A 13,057-nucleotide genomic window follows, 5' to 3' on the forward strand; every position below is an offset into this window, starting at 1 on the left:
CATCTAGGCTTTGCGACTAGGCAATGTGCATGTTTTGTCTAGGTAGGTGATCTTTTCACTTCCCCAACAATCATTTTTCTATCCAGGTGTCATCCTCCTCAGCCTTGACCCTTCAAATTCCAAACCTAGGGGAGTTTTATCCATAATTTAATCTCGTTTCCACCATAAGTCTTGACTGAATTCCTCTTTAACTTCATGAACCTCTATCGCCTTTCCTCACACCTATTTGTGGCTCTAAGCTAACCTTCTTCCCTTAGGATCTGGTCCCTTTGACCCTGAGGAGTTCCATAGACCCCTCTAAAGCCACATTCATCTCCTCGACTCACCGAAAACATAGGTTGCACGACCTAAGGTTGTGATAGGAAAATTTATGTGACCTGTGAGACCCACGACACTTACGACCTTAAGTCTCACAACGTGTGACATTTCTGACTGTTGTGACCCCTGACCTTTACAACTTTTCACCCCGAGGCTTGACCTACTTAGTCACTGGGTCACAACCTACTCTGTGGGACCCCTACGACTTGCCAAAAAACCCTCTCCCAACCTTCGAAGGCTGCTATTTATTTTTAGCACTCTCTTTTATTCTCATTTCATCTGTATCATCGTGGGATTTCTTATTTGATATGCCAGGTGACATGGATCTCGACTGCATCCCCATCTCCTCTTTCAAAGATGAGATGGAACCTCCTACTATGGGTTATGCCCGTAATATATCTGGGACCAGGTCACAGGAACTCCATACGTATGAGGAAGCCCCTATCTACGAAGACACAACCTCCAAAATTAATAAAAGCATGAGCCTTTCCTAGTATGAACTTTATAAGGCTTTCGTGAATCCAGACATACCAAAGACCTAGGAGGACTTCCTTGTGTACCTAAACATTAACAGGTCCAAGCTCCACAAGATAGAATCACACCCTCCAATTTTCCCATGTGCTGAAACAATTGATTGGATCATTCAAAGCATAGACATGGATTCATGGATAGTAAGGGACCATACTGGTGTACCCTTAGTAGAAATCTCATGTATAGACATTGCTACTTACTACACGTTTCGTGAGAAACAAGAAACTTTCAACACCCGGTGGCTCTCTAGCTTCGTGACTCCTACCGAAGACATCCTTAGGGAATGGTGGCAAGATCTGTCCAAGTTCTAGGCTAGGAAAGTCTAGGTATACAAGACAGATAGGTTGAGGAAGGCTTATCAACTGATCACTGCCATGATGAACTGTCTGTATGGGAAAGAAGAATGTGATGTGTTCCACGCTAAATGGCTCGTTGTCATTTATATTTCCACCACCTATGTAACAATTTTCAACTAGGCCAACACTCTTGTGTTGACCCTAAGGATGAACATCATCGTAGTAAAGTAGCCCAAGCTAGATCAACCCTCAGAATTATATATGGCATCGTACCTTATAGACACAATTTGGGCAAGGTGCAATAACTGGAGCACCAAATGGGATATGTCTACAGCCAACCTAATGCACCATAATTACAATATTTTATGGGACACCACCTATAAGGGTATGATTGATATCAGTTTTGAGTCTTTTATTTCCCCATTATATCAGTGACTCTTAAGAGAAGAGTCTCCTTGTATGTCGAAGAGGGACATGGAAACCATTGTCAAGGTGGCATATTTGTTCCCAATCTAGGAGGGTATGTTTATTAGAGTTTTTGGTTCTTATAAGGCCCCGCATGCTCTTCCCAGTTCGCCATAGATAAAGTTCTCTTGTGGGAAGTGTGTTACCAAATGACACAGAGTTTCGTGAAAGTACTAAGTAAAAGGAAGACGAAACCATGGCTATGTTTCCCTCTTGTCATCAAAGCCTCTGTGGTAGAAAACTTCAAGCAAGCAGAGGCAAAGGTTGTCACTTTGTAACCCTGAACTATCACACATATGACCCTGAGAAGATTGTAGTTACTCACTACAAGAGAGCTAATCTTAACTGGTCATATTTTCATTCCAGACAAGATCATGAAGACAAAGTCAAGAACTGGTATAATTCTACTAGGGAACTCAACCCTAGTGTCAATAGTTTTCAATATTGATCTTGATTGTACTAACATTTCTCATACAAGTGCCTCAAAATCACTTGAGCTCCTGATGGAGCTCAATTTTTTTCTTTAACACCTGTCACAACTTCTTAAGTGGTCCTACGATTTTGAAGATATTGTTCCCTTGCACCTAGCCATCTGATCAGCCATTAGTCTTTAATACCATGTTATAATTACTAAGAGAAACAATTACTACCAACAAAAGAGAAGACATAAACACAATGTTTATCCCCTAACACCCAAATATTTAGAAAAACCAACTAATAAAATATTCGATGTATCGCTTGGCCAAAACCAACCAAGTGATCCTACACCATTCACATCCCTACCCGCTAGAAATGAAGTCCTCCCAAGTCTTTTAAAGACTTCATGACATGCAATCCATGGGAAAGTAGAACCATGTGCTTGAAACCAACATTGTTTGAACGAGGAACTTTGAATCTTTCACTAATTTAGTGAACACATACAACCTTGTGACAAAAACTACCATTCCAAAAGGTACCTTTATCTCTTCTAACCTCTTGAAAAGATTGTGTGGTAATGACATTTTCTTTTTCTAAAGTTCGTGAAATATCATAAGAGACGAGATTTATTATTGGAGTGCTCCTACTTAATGATCTAAGAATGATAAAGTGATCTATAGTTGAATGGTATTTATGAAACCCAACAAGGATTTTAGCTCCTTTATCATGGCTTTATATGCATAAGCTAGTTTTATTTTCCAAATTAATTCCATACAATTAGGACAAAGTGGGGCCAATCATAATGGCATTATAATTAGAGGGAATGCTTTTATGCCCACATTTAAGAATAGGTATATGAGGTTTTATGTCTAAGGTCTAGGAAAACCTTGCTTCACTACAAAATTTAAGAGCTTTTGTGTATAAGAAAATATTTCACCCTTTATATGAACTTTTGGAATACATGGATGATATTAAGAGATGCATGGAAATTATTACAAAATGAATTCCACACCTTTAAAGAATTATTACTTTATCTAATTTAGAACATTAGAATTTTCTTCCAAAATATGCGAGGATCGAATATGTAAAGTTACGACACTTACTCACAAAATATGATAACACCCTTTTTTAATAAAAATACTTTATATAAAATTATTATATTTAAAAAATAACACGTCAATGTAATTCCATAAATACATGATGTAAAGTATATAAGATTCACCATCATAGCAAGTCCTCATTGAAAAATTATAGTGTTGCCTTATAAGAACTGAACTTATAAAGTTGCCTTATAAATACAAATTATATAATAATTATAATTTGTAAGATTAAATTTATTAAATTACTCTTCTTTAAAAATCAATATCACAACATTAAAATAAAAGTTATACTTTATAACCCATCATAACTATATATTTTAGATTGGTTTTAAAAAAATTAATTTTTTTTAAATAGAAAAAGAAAAACTTTACCATCATATGACTTCCCCTTATAATTGTTTAGAAGCCCCTTCATGCAAATTACGTGAACCCTAATCAAGTTAGTTAAATATTAACTATAAAAGGCCATTTATTCACCTAGTCAAAAAGGGCAAAAAGATAATTTAGATTTATAATGAACCATTATAATGTTTTCCTAAATTCATAGAGATTGGTTACCCTTGGAGGGAGATTTCATATCTAAATAAATATGGTTAGCTGAACAAATCACAACAATTACATGCTAACAATATAAATGAGCTGACTAGCTTCATACTTATTTTATTGAATCACCCATGGATTGGAGTCAAGAGAAGTATTCTATGATTGTGAGTGAGAAAGTCTCATGGGAGAGGGGCCTCTGAAGACATCGAAAGTCTATCTCTATTTCTTTTTTCGGCAATTTACTAAATATATCCACCATGGATAGGCTTGAGAAACTCAAGAAGGTGGGAGATGGAACTTATGGGAAGGTGTACAAGGCAAGAGACAAGAGCAGTGGCCAGCTCATGGTTATCAAGAAGAGTCTCAGTGAGAGGCTGGATGAAGGGATTCCTTCCACATGTCTTCTAGAAATTTCCATCCTAGGATTTCTCTCTGAAAGTATTTATGTTGTCAAGTTGACTATTTTTCTTACCTCTGAACCAGTTTTTTCAGTCTATTTCCTATATTTAGCAACTGGTGATTAAATTATTTCAATTATGTTTTGCATGGCATTTGAATCCCAAGATTCTGAAAGTACCCCATGATCTGTTGCGTGATCATAAGGCTTTACTTATGCTATAATTATTGTATCCTTTTAGCCTATGAAATGATGAAAAGCATAGTGATTTTTTTGTGGTTTCGATTCCAATGGTTGCTTTCAAATGGGAATTTTCTTGTTCTATCATAATGGCAATATTTTAATCCATATTTTATCTATTTTGAAATTCCACGCAGTTCATGTGTATGCCTACTACTGGAGCATTAAAGGGAAAATATTTTTCTTTTTTCCCTACTGCATGTTGTGGTGGTGCAAGCATCTAGCAGAATGAGGATCTATATATCTTAGGGCTCCCAACTTTTCTCCCCTTACAATCCCCTCCACATTTTCTAGTAAGCTCTTGAATTTATTTCCACCCTCACATTTTCAGCCTTGAGAGTTTCCCACTTTCTATTTCTATTTCTGTAACCATTTGGCATTCACATAAGGAATTCTTACATCATTGTTTCAATTCCAACGGTTGTTTGTTTTCTTGTTCTGTCTCTGATAAATTTCATCAGCAAGTAACCAATGTTTAATTATTTTTTTCAAATGTCATTAATGTGAAAACTACTGTCTTTCTTAGAAAGAAAATTCATGTAGATATTATCTTCATTTATTTTTATTTAATCATTACCTTAGTTATAATGTGATTTCAATGTTAGGCCTCAATATAATTCTAAGTTACTTGTTCAACAAGGAGTTATATTGGGAATTTCAGGTTACTTAGTGTGGACAATGTGATGAAGAATGGAAAATCATATCTTTACCTTGTCTTTGAGTACCTTGAGACATATCTAAAAAAATTATTGGAATATTATCATCCTCTCCCACCAAACATTATTAAGGTATTTTTTTCTATGCTTTCATTCTCATTATTCGATTGCATTGATATTTTTGGAATGTCAAGTTCCTAATTTTTGTATATGGGTGTTGGAGTACAAAGTTTCATGTATCAACTATGCAAGGAAGTAGTTCATTGTCACTCCCATGGTGTGATGCACAGATGAAAAATTATGAGCTATGCATATTAAAATTTTATCTTTAACTTCTACATTCATTTATATTGTGTTATGAATGACACAAATTAGGATTTTTTGAATTTAAACCTTTGGGTTTCTATGAGCTCAAATTACTTAGCAAGATTCTCATGAACTGATTTTCTTCAGGGATGTAAAACCACAAAATATTTTGGTTGAAAAGAGTAAAGGCTTCTTAAAATTGCAAATCTGGGACTTGCAAGTTCATTTAGTGTGCATGTGAAGAGTTACACCCATGAGGTTTGTCATGAAATTCTCTCCCATTTTATAAAGTGGGATGTTGGGTCACTAAGTTGTCTTTTTATAGGCAATCTTAATCCCTACATTAGTTGTCAACAAAAGGTAAGACTTTTTATCTCAGGAGTGCCAGCATAGTATGTGCAATGAATCTAGAGGTTATATAATGATGAATCGTTGCAATCACTAAAGGCTAACTCTTCAATTCAATTCACACAATTGTGAAAAGAACTACCTATGGAATAAATACTCTTTGATACACTCTGCAATTCTATGCAACTTGTTCCGAAATCAATTGAAACTGAATGCAAATAAGAATTACACTTAGAGTTGTTCAAATAAACTTAAGAATAATCACACTCAATCAACTAAAGAAAATATAATTATTGAATCAAAACTGTTAATCTATAACAACCCACATTAATTTCTGTTTCCCAATTGAACAACAACAGTAAATGATCAGCAATCAACAATTGGTAATTGCACAACAAATAGCGATAAATGATTCCTAAATAGTAAATGATATATATTGCAATTTGTAGAAGTTAATCAATATTATCTCTCAAGATCTATGATAACATCTATTCAAATGAACAACAATATGCTATCAATACAAATTCACTCATTCCAATCAAAGCGTTACTTTAAGTATATCTCACGACTTCACTCTGAATCTAATTGAACAGTAGTATGAATCAATATCACAAACCTTCATGATAAATGAAATAACTGAACATTAAATCAATAACCAAGACTAAATATAAAACTATAACACAAAGGAGTAGTGGAACTTCTTGTGACTGGGCCCAGAGTCGCCAAAAGCCTCTGTGTAATAAGAACTCAGAACATGAAGATGTATCAAACACAACCTTCTTTCATTAATTTCAGGTAACAGCTAACAGAGTCATTGATATAACAATGTATATGTTTCCAAAAAGAATAATTACCTATTATCAAAAGTTTTAACTATCTCTAATTGCCTTTCGGCCCTATATATAACGTAAAAGGGAAAGTGGATAAAAGTAAATCATCAGGATCAGGGGTTCCTAAGGTTTTTGCAATATAAAATCTGATCATGTGATAAAATATCTGATCATGTGATAAAATAGGAATGTTTGAACTAATATTCCACTTCCTTGTCTACCCAAGGAGTTGTAGCTTTTCCCTTTTATGGCCTCTTTCTGTTCTACCAACTGAACAGCTTTTGCCCAATCCGCATCTCCGCATATAAAGATAGCAAAGAATCAGTTTTTCATACTAAATTTTCCTATTTTATCACCAAATAGCTCCATCCAACTTTAGCTGATATTTTCCTCATTTTAATCTATAAACAAAGATAATCATATAAGGATGAATGATAAATGAAGCATTTTATGAAGGGAAATCATACCTTTTTCCTATCCCAACATACTCCCCATCTTACCTTGTTGCAAGTCATCATGCAAGTGTATAGTTTAGATGCAAATGATTGAGGGAATAAGCAAGATATACTTCCTCCTTGTAATTCCTAAAACCATTCTTTTTCTTAAGGACAACAAAGGCCTAGGTTACCTCATGATCCTTTAAGTTGTAATCACTACGGTATTGATCAGGATGGTACCACATGATTGGGGTTCTATAACGACATCCTATCCAATCTAGCCCCATTATTAAAATCATATTGCTATATTTATAAAAATGGGAAGAGGCATCTTGGAAATTTCGATATCCAAATGGTTCTCGTCCCCTCACAGTGTTACTAGAGACTTCCCACCTCTATCGTGATGCATCCATGGCTTCTTTAATGTCCTAGAAGTATTCCTTTCCCCCCTGAATGATATCACTATGGAGTGGCCCCAATTTTCCTATGACACCATCATTTTTCATAAAATGTTTATGCCTAACAGATAGGAGTAATGGTTATGTAGGCTCCCCTCTGACCCATAGGTCAATGCCATACTCACGCCTTCTGAAAGTTTTGTGAGCCTTGGCCCATTTTAGATGATTGGCAGCAAATGAGAGGAACAACCTTAACTTTTAACAGGAGGTATATTTCCATGAGAAATAAAGCATAATTTGTGGTGGGGGCTCGGAAAGATACGGTGACTAAATAGAGAGAGCAGATAGTCTCCATTTTCTCTCTAGATTTTTGCAATTGACCCTCTAGCATTTCATCCTTCTTTTACTCAGCCTTATATTGAGCAAAGGTCTCATCTGCAGTCCTGGTAAGTGCTTCAAACTTCTTCTTTAACCCCTGATGTTCATGCCGAGGGACCACCTTTCCCTTGTGCTGAGCTAGTTCTTGGTGAACCATCAGTAGATCATTCTATAGTTTTTTTATGATGGCCTCTCTTACCAGGGGGGTGTAAAGGGGTGTTTCATCTATTTGGGCCTCTGCATCCTAGGTCTCCACAGGGTCAGTTTGCATAGTAGCTTCATCTACTTCTTGAATTATACAATCAAATTGAACATCATCCTCAACATCTGTTTGGACAGTAATGTCTGCAGTGGGGTGGTCTGTTTAAGTTCCCTGTGAAAATATATAGGGCTCCTTATTTTGCATGGAAACGTCTTCTATCATAGCTGGCTCAGTCTAGGTTTCTTTTGGACAAACCTCAAGAAACTCTGTCAGAGTCTCAGTGTCCCTCGCAGAACATTGTTCTGTTTTTGTTCCTACAATTTCCATTTCCACTTTCAATTTCCTGGTTTTCATTTCTTCTTTTAACAAATATTTCAACTACCTGATTACTTGCTTCTATTTTCTTTACTTCCTGAGCATCTCTCTAAGCTTAGCTCTGTAAGGTTTTTCTACTCTAGGGCATTCGTCTAAAGCTGTGTTATCCTCTACTTCCTATATAGGTTGTACTATGTCATCATCAAGGATGTTCCCAATTTGAACTGTGTTTTTTGGTGGAATTTCTCCTTCCAACTCATAATTATTATGCATTTCATTTTCAGGAGATCCCAATGCAGTGGTATCTTCTGAATAATTATCATTCTCGTGCTCTTCTCCTTGCTCGGCCTCGCCCGTAGGGGACTTCGAAAAGGGAGTATCATTTGGTTGATTGGTGTCTCTCAAGTTTTCATCTTCATGGTTTCCTTCTACTGGGGGGTCCATTGGACCGGTGCCTACTGTTTGAGTTTCCTTTCTACTGGCTTGTTCTTCATGCTCCTCGGCTTCAATGGGTGTCTCCAAGGAATTGACTCCCTCTATTCCTCCATGGTATCAGTGCATGCATGGGTTTGTTCATGACAGGTACTCTTAGCATGAGCCAACCGGTCAGGGGTACAATTATGTTTTTCAATGTTCCCTGGTTGCTCCCTACCTTCGGCAAACACTCCCATGCTTCCTGAAACCCTAGGCACTTCCTCCTCATAGTCTTTCAAAGGAGGGTCTTCTAGACTAAGAGGAGGTGTATGGGATGGTCCGTCTTCATCTTCCTGGATTGGGATGCACCGCTGGGCTTTTACTTGCACAGAGCAGCTATGCTTAGCAAATTCTAGGGGTGCAGAGGGACTCTTTCTCTTTAATATTCTCTTTGGGCCTGGGGTTCTTGGCCCTTGCTACTTTGTTTCCACATTTTCCGGGGGTGGAGCCAAGATAGGATTTATGATACCGTCCCATGTTAATTTTCGCTGCGTCAATCTATTTGTGATAATTAACTTAAATAACCCATGATGGCTAACTACACTATGTGGGTACTTGGGTGTCCTTACCCGTCAGGCAACATCGTGTAGCAGGGAATTCAGATTAAATGGTAAATTAAGTGAAATTGTTTGCTTCAAAATGGCTAGAAGTTTTAGTTGTCGGGGCTTTACCACATCATGTTGGCCTTCACAAATGATATATCTTTTGACAATGACAACTGGTTCTTGCCACGGTTGCTGCAATGCTGAAGGATGAATTACATTCCCTGTTCGTACCAGCTGCTCGCTCAGGTCTTGGAATGCTTCAATTGCGTTGTATAAAAGGATGCGTTTAGTTGCCCATTTCACCGCTTCTATGGAAGTCCAGTGACTTCGGCTAGGACTTCTTTAGAAACCATCATGCTTATTCTTTTTACCACTGTACTACCATTTTGCAGATTTTGCAGAAATTCCAGCGTTAGCTCTTCATGGAATCCCTGCAATCTATTTAAATACTGCAGCCAGCCAATGCGTTCAAGGACTTCACGAGCTTGATCCGACACCATCAGTACTGGAGGTTCACTCTGGATTTCTCTTCCACCCATAGTTGCTGCACTTGAGGTTAGTTCTTTTGTATAAAATTGTGTTTTACACTTGTAATGCAAAACAACAACAATGTATACTACAACAATTATCAAGGAAATGACGTTGATTAGGTAATTATTATTGTTTTTAGTTAAGTCGTTCATCCTGTCAGCCATACTGAATGCAGAATCATAAGTTCGCATGCCCACCATAATGGTTTCCATTCTTTGTCCAGTCAAAATTTCCTGTTGATTATTACACATTCATGCTCATCATGTAGTTCGTACTATGGAGGTAATCTGAATGATTGTCACACAGTTATCCATAACTGGGATATGTGTTGTGCATATGCAAGCCATCCTCCCTCTGACGAGAAAAGGGCATCCACTTCCTTTCAGCACATGGAAAAGAAGCAAATAGACTATTGCAAAAAAGATGTTGGCAACCAATATGAAAACACAGCATGCAAATCAGTAAAGCATCTAAGCAATATCCACCATCAGACATGAATTGGCCAAATCAAATAAAAACAACAATTTTAAGTCATTATGTCAAATATCTTTACTGTGAGTGGAATTAATCACATCAGCATAATCAGTAGTATATTTTAAATGACTATCATTTAATGCTCAGATGTATGGAATATAATAAATATAGATTAAAGTCACCATGCTATTCGGCTTGTAAAAGTGCTACCAAATGGAAATTCTCATTAGAAATAAAGTCATAGGTGATAAGAGGTAGATGTCATGTGGCAAGATAAGATGATACTCCAATACCACAAGCAGAGCCACTACTGCCATCAAACATTCATAGCCTTGGTAGGGTTGCATTTTAACCCTCCCAAATGAGCCAGAGTCCTTCTTATAGTTAATTTTTCTTTCTTTTTTGAAAAAGAGACCACTCTACTGCCATGGTGACCAGATAGCCATAGTGACACTCACTAGGGTGTAACAAAATTATGAGGCTAGCTCATGATGTAGGAGCATTCAACCCAAGAGAAAATCATTGTAATTAAGTAGACATAGGGGGTCATGTATCTTTAGAGAAGTAATCTCCTAAGTATCAAGTTAATGTAATATTAGGCCTTTAAGTGATTTAATTAGATAATGAGAGGAAGTTTTAAATGCTCTCGAATTAAAGGAGAACATGAGTGGTGAATAAATGACAAGAGATAGAGGTCAATTAGGACTCTTAAAACAGATTCAAGATTCGAGGAACGAGAGAGATATTTTAGAAATTAATTGAAGTAGAAGTGGATAGAGGATTTAGGAGTCAGTTTAGAAGATTTATGAGTTGAACTAGGATTAGTTCAATAGAACTTTCTGGCATAAATGTAAGCATATGGGCAGAGCGCAAGAGGAGGCCATTGATAGTTGAAGATCAGGCCTGTGAGAGACAGAGAAGTCTCAATTGTAATCATTTTCTTATACTTAGATATACAGAGGTTTATTTCTGACTATGTAAGTGTGTGAAATGAGTATTTATGAATGCATTACATGTGAACTCGTAGGTTCTGTACAGGGTTGCAGGAAAAATTATAAAGGATACATAGAGGTGTAGAATGATTTAGAGGAATAATAAATGGGCCATTGAATCCAGTTGAAGTTCAGAGTGAAGCTGTAGGGAGAAATAGTGAAGGGATATTTTTCAAAAGAGAAAATCTCAGAAGAAGTTAAGTAGTGGAGCCTTTGAATAAACCTAGAGGAAAAACCCGAACCATGGAGAAACACTAAAGAAAATAGCGTAAATTCTAAGTAAAAGGAATGAGTGGAGAAGTGAAGAGTGGTGCACAGGAGCCATTTGATTCGGAAGATTAATTGTCCAGATGATGTCGGTAAGGAGCAAAGAAAAATATTGCATCGATGGATTTATTTGCAAAGTTTAAGTCCTCCAAGAAGAAAAACCAACTTACACTAAGAACCGGCGTAAAACACAGTCAGATTTGGAATTTGGATTTGAATTTTTATAAAGAGTGGTTTATACCCTTATTGGGTCTGAACGATTGATCACATCAGTGCTTTGAAGTAGTAGGGGTCCAACCATCGAGAAGAGAGATTGTAATAATGCGATGGATCTTGGACTGTTAGATCGTGAGTCCAGATCGATAGTCTAGAAGTGATAGCTTATCGCATATCGGAGAGGCCAAAAGACTAGCAACAGTGGAAGAATGAAGGGTCGATACGCTGATATCGATAAAGCATTGATCGATGATCATAGGGATCAGAGGTCAGGCGATCAGAGTAGCACTGTAGAATGGTTGGATGGTGTGGACCTGATGAAGTTATGGTGGCAAATGTATAATATTTGAAATCTGCTATATGTCTTCGGAGTGGGTTTCCTGTGTATTCCAGAGAAGTTATGTGTTCGTATATCGGATGCAATAGAGCCAATGTTAAAGAAGCCATGCGGGGGGATTTTGATAAAGGTAAAACCTCGATAACTGTGTAGAGGTCGTACCGAGCCAGAAAAAGGTATGTTTGTAGTGTTTTCCTTTATAAATGGTTTATAAAGGAAAAGAGCGTTTATACGTTAAATTATATGTAACCAATGGCTAAGGAGGGGAGGTTATATATATATATATATATATATATATATATATAGATATATATAGATATGTAGATAAAGGTGAATGAGGGTTTGTAAGAGCTAATGAGTCTTGATAGAAGGGTTAAAGCGAGGTGATTAATTTCTGATTATAAAGGAAAAGATGGGTTAATGTTTAGACTTTGGTAAGTCTATGAACCATTCCGATGAGACTAAAAGGGACCTTAATCATGTATAGTTTCAAGATTTGACTCCTTTGAGAGTTAAATACCTGGGACAGATCTGTGGATGCATTTTACATGCATACTGTAGGTGTAAACAGGGGTAACCCTGCATCATTTGGTATCAGAGCCAGGTTGTAATTAGAACCGTTGGGGTTAAACAAAAGCGATAAATTCTATGTGAAAGAATTAAAAGTAGAGTTATGAGTTGATGTGCTTATGCGAGCAAGGAAGGATCAGATTCTAATCTAACAGAAGGAAGGCACACAAAGGTGATGTGTAGCAGAACTTGTAGATAAAAGAGACAGAGGAAATCCATTCAAGTATATGTGGAATGGTGAAACAAGATCATGCTGAGATCTTGAAAGTGAAGTAATATGTTCTATTTTAAATTGAGAATGTGTGTTTTTACACTACTGGACAAGTGACAGCAAGAGAAGCTGTGAGAGGAGAACTAGATGTGTTCTTGAAGACAAAGTAAGGAAAAAACTCTAAAGAAAAGTGGTAGTGAACCTGAAGAATCCAACAAGATATTGGATAGAGAGGATAGCTGAAGTGTTCTCAAGAGAGAGTG

At 36.7% G+C, this 13,057-nt stretch overlaps 1 pseudogene; it reads left to right on the forward strand.

Moving 5' to 3' along the window:
* The first annotated feature begins 3,927 nt into the window (after positions 1 to 3,927).
* The window catches only part of LOC149232906 (cyclin-dependent kinase B1-1-like), a 31,213-nt pseudogene continuing 22,083 nt past the window's right edge, over positions 3,928 to 13,057 (forward strand).

The sequence above is a fragment of the Pinus tabuliformis genome, chromosome J, assembly GCF_031772625.1.
Source record: "Pinus tabuliformis cultivar Carrire ecotype Pingquan chromosome J, CPIR1, whole genome shotgun sequence".
In the NCBI taxonomy this organism is placed as follows: Eukaryota; Viridiplantae; Streptophyta; class Pinopsida; order Pinales; family Pinaceae; genus Pinus; species Pinus tabuliformis.